We start from the raw sequence: 8,803 nt of genomic DNA on the forward strand, positions 1-8,803 counted from the left end.
AAGGGAGTTGCGATACTTATGGAGCACTAAAGAGACATAGCTTTTCTGACAGCGTTAGTAAATGTGGTGATACCCTAAGTGAGGCTATCAGCGCTAAAGTGTTTGTAACCCATATTTAATTTTGTTTCTACAATATTACTCTAAATTATACTAAAGTACGTAATTAATACCCTTCGGTACAATCGGTCTACTTTGCCGATCAGTCCACTTTCATTATTCGTCTAGTTTCCCGATCGGTCCACTTGTTCAAATGGTCCACTTTCCCATTTCGTCTACTTTCCCGATCGGTTCACTTTCACTATTCGTCTATTTTCCCGATCATTCCACTTGTTTTTCCCGATTTGTCCATTTCCCAATTCGTTTACTTTCCAGATCGGTCTACTTTCCCGATCGGTTGACTTGTCCAAATGGTCCACCTTTTAAGCATGTAAATTGTTTTATAAATTTTCAAAGGCAGTTCAGATTCTACCTAATGCTCGCAATTTCGTCTGCATAGAATATGTAATTCTAGTGGCTTACTGTACTATACTAATTTTCATAGTTTTATTGGTTGTCCATACAAACTTTCATACTCTATTTCAACCCCTTTAAGATTTATTTTTGTGACGTGTTCTAAGTCCCAATTATCTTTATACCTAAATTCATCAAACTTGGTTAGGCCGTTTAGGCGTGAAAACTTGTATAAAAAAACTTACGAAAAACATGTATAAAAATAATGAGTAATTAAATATAATTTAAACACACACACTCATAGCCCCGCACTAGGGAAACCCTGTATCGCGGGTTCCATGGACACACACGTAGGTAGACAACCACAAATTACACACAAACTCACGAGATAAATAAATGTAGGCCAAATACTTTTCCCGGCCCGGGAATCGAACCCGGAACCTCTGCGTGGCTGTCCAGCATGGTAACCGTTCGGCCACAGAGGCAGTTGGAATATAAGTTAATTATGTACTTTAGAATCATCTAAAGTAATATTGTAGAAAAATAAATAAATGTGGGTTACACCACTTTTGCGCTGATAGTCTCATTTGGAGTAATTATATTATCTGCCACTTAATTGCAATTACTATACGCATGAAAAATACAACATGAAAATCAAACTATCGAATGGATTTGAACACAGACAATTAATTGTTTCTGCATTATTAACGTGAATAGAATAATATATTGATTTTCAAATATTTCCTCAAGTAAAATATCCATTTTTGTATCCATTTTCAATAAACGTCGTGCTGCAAACGTGATTCCTGCAGGGCTGACCAATACGATAGTCCAAGGTCATGTTGCTGGGTTTCCTCTTGAAAGTGGTGATGCGAGTTAGGGTGGTGAAATTCTCGAGGGTTGGGTCTACGGAGCAGCAGAAGGAACGGCGGAATTCCCTGCGGAATTTACCTGTTAACAAATATATTATCACATTAGCAATTTACTTAGGCTTAGACCAAATTAATGTGATTCAAGGGAATCTATTATTACCAGTTGTTAGACGACATGAACTGATGCTTACTGTGCAAAAATGAAAGTAAATTTTAAATAAAAAATTATAAAGTTTAATCCTTCTCCTGTAATATTTGATTTAGTGCAGATACACGCTTTCTACTAATACTACTTACGCGGATTTGCACTACGACGTTGTCTTTTTAATTATAGTATAAATTTACTATGGTTCTAGTCGAGCGCCCCATAATAAATGAAGTTTCGTCGTCGAAGTCGTGTGCCGGGTGGTAAGCTACACGCCTGTCCTTAACAGTTACAGTGCCACTTAGAGCTTTAAATGGCAAAGATTTGAGAGGCACTACCACTGCGCCTGTCACCCCGGAAACATAAGTTGACAAGTCTTATGTGTCTGTAATTTCACCAGCACCTCCACCCTTCAAAACCGGAACACAGTTATGCTGACATTACTGCTTGGCGGCAAAAATAGGCAAGGTGGCAGTACTACCCTAGACGAACTCTTTCTCAGTGAGCTCGACTGCTACTAAACTACTCTGCTTTCGACCTAGTAGCACACGGCGTGGGTACTCGCGCATCCTTTCGCCATCTTGAAAGTTGATTTTGTACTCAAATCAGAGAATAAAGAATATAGAACGGCCACTCTCCGCCCCTCCCTAGTTTTATATACCGCACCACGCCCCGCACATTGCCGGTCACATTGACTGAACGACAACAAGGCTGCCGGCGAGCCGTTTTCGCGCGGAGACGGCTTTGATATTTGAATATAGTTTATTTATTCATTACGAAACTTGTGCGTTAATATAAAACATTACGTTACTATTTATGATGGTCGTGAATTATGCTGTGTACGGCTGTTTATCATAATTTTCCGAAAGATGAAACTAAGTAAGTAAAAAAAAACTGTCTGAGACTCATTCAGTTATTGCTTTCTTCATTTATTTACTGCAGAGTAATATATGTATGTATAAAAAATACAGATTTATTATATCAATGTAATGAGACGCCATGACTTACCAAATTCCTATTCGTGTTGCCGATAAATATTACGTAGGTAGTGAATATATCTAATAATTAACCAAACTTGGATAAGCAATTTCAAATACCTTGGTTACCTTACTTATGTCCGAAATATAACATTTTAAGTGATTTTAATATATTTTTAAAATAAATCGTCAATATTACTCTAGTTAGTAAATTAATGAAAAATGTAATAATATATCGATATAAATACCTAATAGACAAGTTACATTAATTATTATGATTCTATTAATACAATCATGGATAACAGAGTCACGTCAGAATTGTCGCTATGTTGCCGCTCTGACCACGTAACGTAATAGTGCGAGAAAGTGATGGATAACCCTGCCACTTCACGCACACATTTACGCGTGTGCAGATAGCTCCTTGCTGTATGTAGTAGTAGTAGGTAAATAATTTTCGACCGTTGTATGGAGTGTTCGGGTTGTGCTCAAATGTTTTTGATGTGTTATTCGTTTGATTAGACTTACCTTTTGTTCGTGTTTACTATCATATTGACTTTAATACTTTTTATCGTTAAGTATTAAACTTAATAATGTTTAAATTTTTCTATTCTAAACAAAATTTATATCTGCTTTGCTTTATTTTGTTACAACCCTTTTTTTTTTTTTTTTTTTTTTATATATAACCCTAGTTACATTGCGATGACAGATGTCAAAATGGACCTATTAGGTTGTGTAAAGTATGGTTATTCTATGTTTTATTAAATATTTGTATCGAAATGGACGAATCTATAACACCGATGTTGGTTTTCATGGACTTTGCAGATATTCAAATATATAACTTAATATGGACCCCGTAAGGTGTAATTTTGGTTTGAAGTAGGACGTAACAGAATAAGACCCAAATTCCACTCAAGTGAACACGTTCTAATAATACCAAAGAAAGGTTTGCATTACTGTTGGTTTCGTATGCTCTACTGAGTTTTAGGAATATTCAATTATGCAAACGATTTTTCTCCCCGACATTGTCCCGCACTTAAGCGAAATCAAATCATATAGGTAACATATATCATTTTTCGTTGTTTTTCCCTTCGTTTAATATATGTATAATGACAGGCTTCCTATTGTCCACAGTCTGTCGTTTATTCTAATTTCGATCAATCTTTACAATAATTTCGTTTCACTGTTTTAGTGACGGTACGAAGAAGTCGTGGGGTACTGCCACGACACGTCACACGTGCTGTAATTTCACCAGCAGAAATACATAGGTAAGGTGGCAGTACTTTCCTGGGCGAACTTTAACACGTTCGCGCGAGTATCGTGCTTTGCCGGTTGATGCGCTGTGGCAGATACTTTTCTCATACATTAATGCAAACATTTATATATACGTTTCTTCTGCATGCTATTAATTGAATGTAACAAATAATAACACTGACGTCAATAAACGTTTACGTAGCTTGTACTTGTATGCCAGCGATCATTGGTATGTGTGAGTGCTTACTTACCCTGTGTGACATTTCGATACTGTGTGTCGCCAGAGATTCAATAATTTGATATGTTGGAGTTGGAAATAACGTTCTTACGTTCTTCGATGAAAAAAAATGCAAAATATCCGCTCACGCGATGCGCTCCTTCTACCGCAAAATGGCGGCTATTTGGTTTCGCAAATTAGAAAAGCATTCAGTTTAAATACAAGTTTTTAAAAATGAAAATTATTATTCTGCATTGGTAAATAAATACCCTTACTATACTACCCACAAAAATATCTGAAATAAAATGCAGTAATACACCGCAAATCCTGCACTTAAAAAGCACTAATGAAATTTTTGGTGTACTTGGATAAGTATGATAATATTCCGTTTGAGTGGTTCTAACGTTTACTATGAAATTACTCCTTGAAGTATAGTTTATAAACATTTATATTCAGGGTAAACATAAAAAACGCTACTTACGGTATGTTTTCAATAAATAAACACCGAAAGCACCAGCCCAAACAATAACACATACGATTGTCGTGACGTATTTTTGAAGTTGTTTATTTTTTTCAAAAGACAGGCATTAAAAACTTTATGGTTTACTAGAGTAGCTACCGAAATAGCAATTAATATTAGTTCTTTTACCTGTTATAACTTCGATATCCGATAAATCGGTATAAAATCATCACCGGCACCTCTAGGTGTGGTATGCGTCTACTACGGCTGCATGTATCGCGTGAGCGGTTAATTGACGTAATAGTACGTTGTTCTACATCACTCAGATATATTTAGGGTGACATAGGATGTAGCTCGCGCGAATGTGTTTAGTGCGGTACAAAACCCGCTAGATGGCATTACTTGTATTCTACATCGAAATGTTCACGTATTTCACTACAAGTGAATATATTAATTGTATATAATGAGGCCTCCTTTCAGAGTGTACACTCGCTCCCGCTACTTAAATTATTATACGGGTTAAGAGCTTTTAGCCCGACCTAGTATGTGGTGGCGTAGTCAAAGCCACTAAGGGCCTACTGCAAAATATCCTTCAGAAAAAATTATAGGTGAGATAATCTTTGACAACCCTCGAGTAAAATTATCCGCCTACAACCCTCAGACATCTTCTTGGGAAAGATAAGACAATCCAAATCGATGTTTTTTTTATTAATGGGAAAGTAAATCTATCTGATACGTTCTCACGCCTAAACCAAATTTGATGAATTATAGAACAGAGATACACGGGACGTAGGAGAAGAATATAGGCCACTTTTGTCACAAAAATCTATCTTAAAGGGTGTGAAATTTAATATTGTAAAAGAAAGTAAGTAAGTACAATTTCAACTAGCATTTTATTTGTACACTCAGCATTCCTACTTTAAATTAACTTCTATTGTTTATAGATTCTAAATCATTATTCAAGTTAATGGTTTGACGTCATTCAATGATTTCGCTTAATAAAATCGGTTAGGTCTTTTTTTTTTCGCATGAAACGCAATGTTCCCATTTATTTGTACCTGTTTTTACTTTTTTTGTACAATCCATTCCCAATCTGTTACTTTTCACTGGTATTTCTTGACACTACTTATTAGATAATTCTCCGCTATTGCTTTTTTTCTGAATGATCTAGATTTTGAGATTCACCTTCTTGTAATTCTAGCAACGAAAGCTACTCATTATAGCGAAGCCAAGCTCGTATTCATACCTACGTCGAGGCATTCAAGGACATTAGACGCTTATCGGTTGCCGAATGGCAAACACAATAGGTCTTTTGGGTATCGTAATAAAAACAACCGACTCGTTACAAGTGCCGTTCCAGAGCTGAATTATAAAAATAAGACTCTCAACGAGATGCTAACAAAAGATTCTTGGTTAATTTGGTGAAATTGCTCGTGGGATTAGCAAACGACATCGCGGCAGAACACTTTATCGTTGGTAAGACCTAATCTTTGTCCTCACTGTTCTGGCTTTCCCAACCGTCCTAAGGAAAGCCGAACCGAATGTGGAAGATCCAGCTCGTACTTTCAGGAACACGACCGTCACTAATAAAGACCATGACTTAGAAGATTAAAATGTTCAAATGGAAAACTTTTTGAGGATTTGTTTACCAGAGTTTTAATAGCAGTAGAGCTCCTTGTGAAAAAGTTTGTCCAGGGAAGTACTGCAATCTTACCTATTTCTGCCGTCAAGCAGTAATAGCATTACTGCGTAGCATTACTGCGTTCCGGTTTTGAAGAGTAAGGGTGCTGGTGAAATTACAAGCACAAGGGACTTATCAACTTATGTCTCAAGATGACGAGCGCAGTGGCAGTGCCTCAGATCTTTGCGATTTAAAGCTCTGAATGATACTGCAACTGTTATGGACAGGCGTGTCCCTTACCACCAGGCGCACGGCTTGTTCATTACGTTGCTTAGTATCATAAAAAAACAAGACCGACCCATGTTTCTTAAAGCAACTCCGGGAATTTTTGGATCAACAGTAGGGTTCGCAAAATCGGGTGACACGAACCTGAAGAAAAGGTTAATTTAGCCTAGGTTAGTTTCACTTCAAATCGACCAGTTTAACTTGAGTTTTGCTATAATGGGCGTAAATTGGAAAATTACATATTTAATATTTAACTACCGACGAAAAGTGATTCCGTTTGTTTTGTAATTAGATATTTTGCTAGTTTTCCCACACCACTGAATGGAACAGCCCCCCATAGTTTTTTACAGAATATATATATTATCTTTATTACAATAAATACAGAATATTTTTGGAATATACGGAAACGTACACACAGGTCAGTTGTTGGCGCTGTACTATTTCAGCTTTCTGATTTGTGATTTCAGTGCAAACGACAGTTGATATTTAAAAGTGATATAAGGCCCATTTGCATAATGAATTGCCAGGTATAGATGGCCCATATTTTGTCTATATTTCTGGTTATATACTCGATGACAGGCCCCGTGGCCACGATTGACCAGTAACGGGTCCGAAAGGACGGTTTGTTTGAAAAAAAAACAACAAATACACAATATTCAAAGCCAAAAAATAATGTCATTTTCGATGTTTAACAATCGCAAATACTAAACTGGGTACAATACAGAAATATACAAAATGACAACAGCCCAGAAGTTGGAAGAATAAGTACTTAAATGTATTTATTTCTTGTAGCCGCGAATGTATTTACGTACAAGATAACTCAGCCACTTTCGTTACAATCAGTACGCGAAGCAATAGATATCATTGCAGATCGAATAACATAGACAGAATACCAAACGTATTGTCAGAATGTTTTTCCCGCACCGAAAGCCTATCTACGTCATCTAGACGCCTTCTACATGTCTAAGAAGTAGGTAAACTATAAAACAACATTAATCATGTTTAAGAAATGCGGCCTTAATTAAAATATAACGACCCGCTCCTGTAGTCAGGTATTTTACAGATTTCCTGGTACGGCCGACGACCACCGACAGCCACGCATCGGCCCCACCCATTTCATGTTAATAAGTAACCAATTAAAGAATGACAACCCATCACCATCACCAGGAAAGTATTGTGATGAAACCATCACGATGTTTTCCTGGTGATTTCCTGGTGCGCGTCGAAGAAGGTTCTAGGAAAATGCGTGAGATTTCCAACCTGCATTTGGGCCAGCAAGGCATACTTCAAGGTATACTTGAGGTTGATGGTAAACCCATGACCGCGCACTGACCCCGCATTTTTTTTCTATGCTACAACCCATGCACCAAATCGGACGCATCAGCATTATCAAGGACAAATCTCTGCCCTTGACACTCGATTGCAAGCTCATGTGAGGTCAAAATGTTAAAATCATAAACGTGATAAAACGGGGTAAGGATACTGTTTATGCTCTAGTCTTCACACATCTTTGAGAGAGGTGAGACATTCTCCGACTTTGCAGATAATTCACTGTTAAAACAATAACATGTCTTAATGTAAGTGCGATAGAATCAATTTCCAATATTGACTTTTAAGCAACAAACCAGAGCCCAACTAGCGCCATGTCAGATCGAAAGATTTTTTCTTTATATATTAAACATTTACAAAAATCATTTTCCTTTAAAAATAACAACAAAATTCTCAACACGTAAATTTCTTTTGTCTCGTTTATTGTATAAATTAGTTTAGTGAATTCACAAATTTTCATGCTTACGTGGATTTATTGTGATGATAATTACAGGCTTTATTTTTATGCTTCAAGAAAGAAAACGGATTTTATTTCGACATCGAGGCTTTGTTACCGGATTGTAAAAGAACGTTTCATTGTGCGTAATTTTTATTTGGGACAATAACTGCCCTATATTTTTGAATCATAATAATATTATATTGCTATTACGGAGTGGACCAAACCCGAATTAACCTAACGTAGTACCTCCTCTAATATTAGGACTTTCAGTATGGCTAGATATACGCGTATCGGAAAAAAAATAAAGATTTGGTGCGCTCTCGAAAATCCCGGGAAAAATGAGACTATTTCAAAATTAGATTTCCATACTTATAGATATTTAAGCAGTCAAAATATGATTATTATGTTTTTTTGACGCTAAGTGACGGGCCGAAAAATTCGTGCACCTGTTGGAAAGCGACACGCCTATCCATAACAGTTACAGCGCCATTCAGAGCTACATTTGCTATGGACAGGCGTGCCGCTTACCACAACACACGACTTATTTGTGCCGTCACTTCTTATCATAAGCCGGTCATTCTCGGACTTAGTGTTCACTAAGTAATTTCCGTGGCAATTTCTATTTTTCGAGTATATTATCGTGCAGGTAATTGTTAAATAATATTTCACGATAATATACTCGAACATTAAATAATATTGTACGATAAAAAAGTAAGTTTAAGTATAATATATGTATAAACATTTTATGAAAAAAAAA

This window comes from Hyposmocoma kahamanoa, unplaced genomic scaffold, assembly GCF_003589595.1.
Source record: "Hyposmocoma kahamanoa isolate Upper Pololo Valley unplaced genomic scaffold, ASM358959v1 270, whole genome shotgun sequence".
Lineage (NCBI taxonomy): Eukaryota > Metazoa > Arthropoda > Insecta > Lepidoptera > Cosmopterigidae > Hyposmocoma > Hyposmocoma kahamanoa.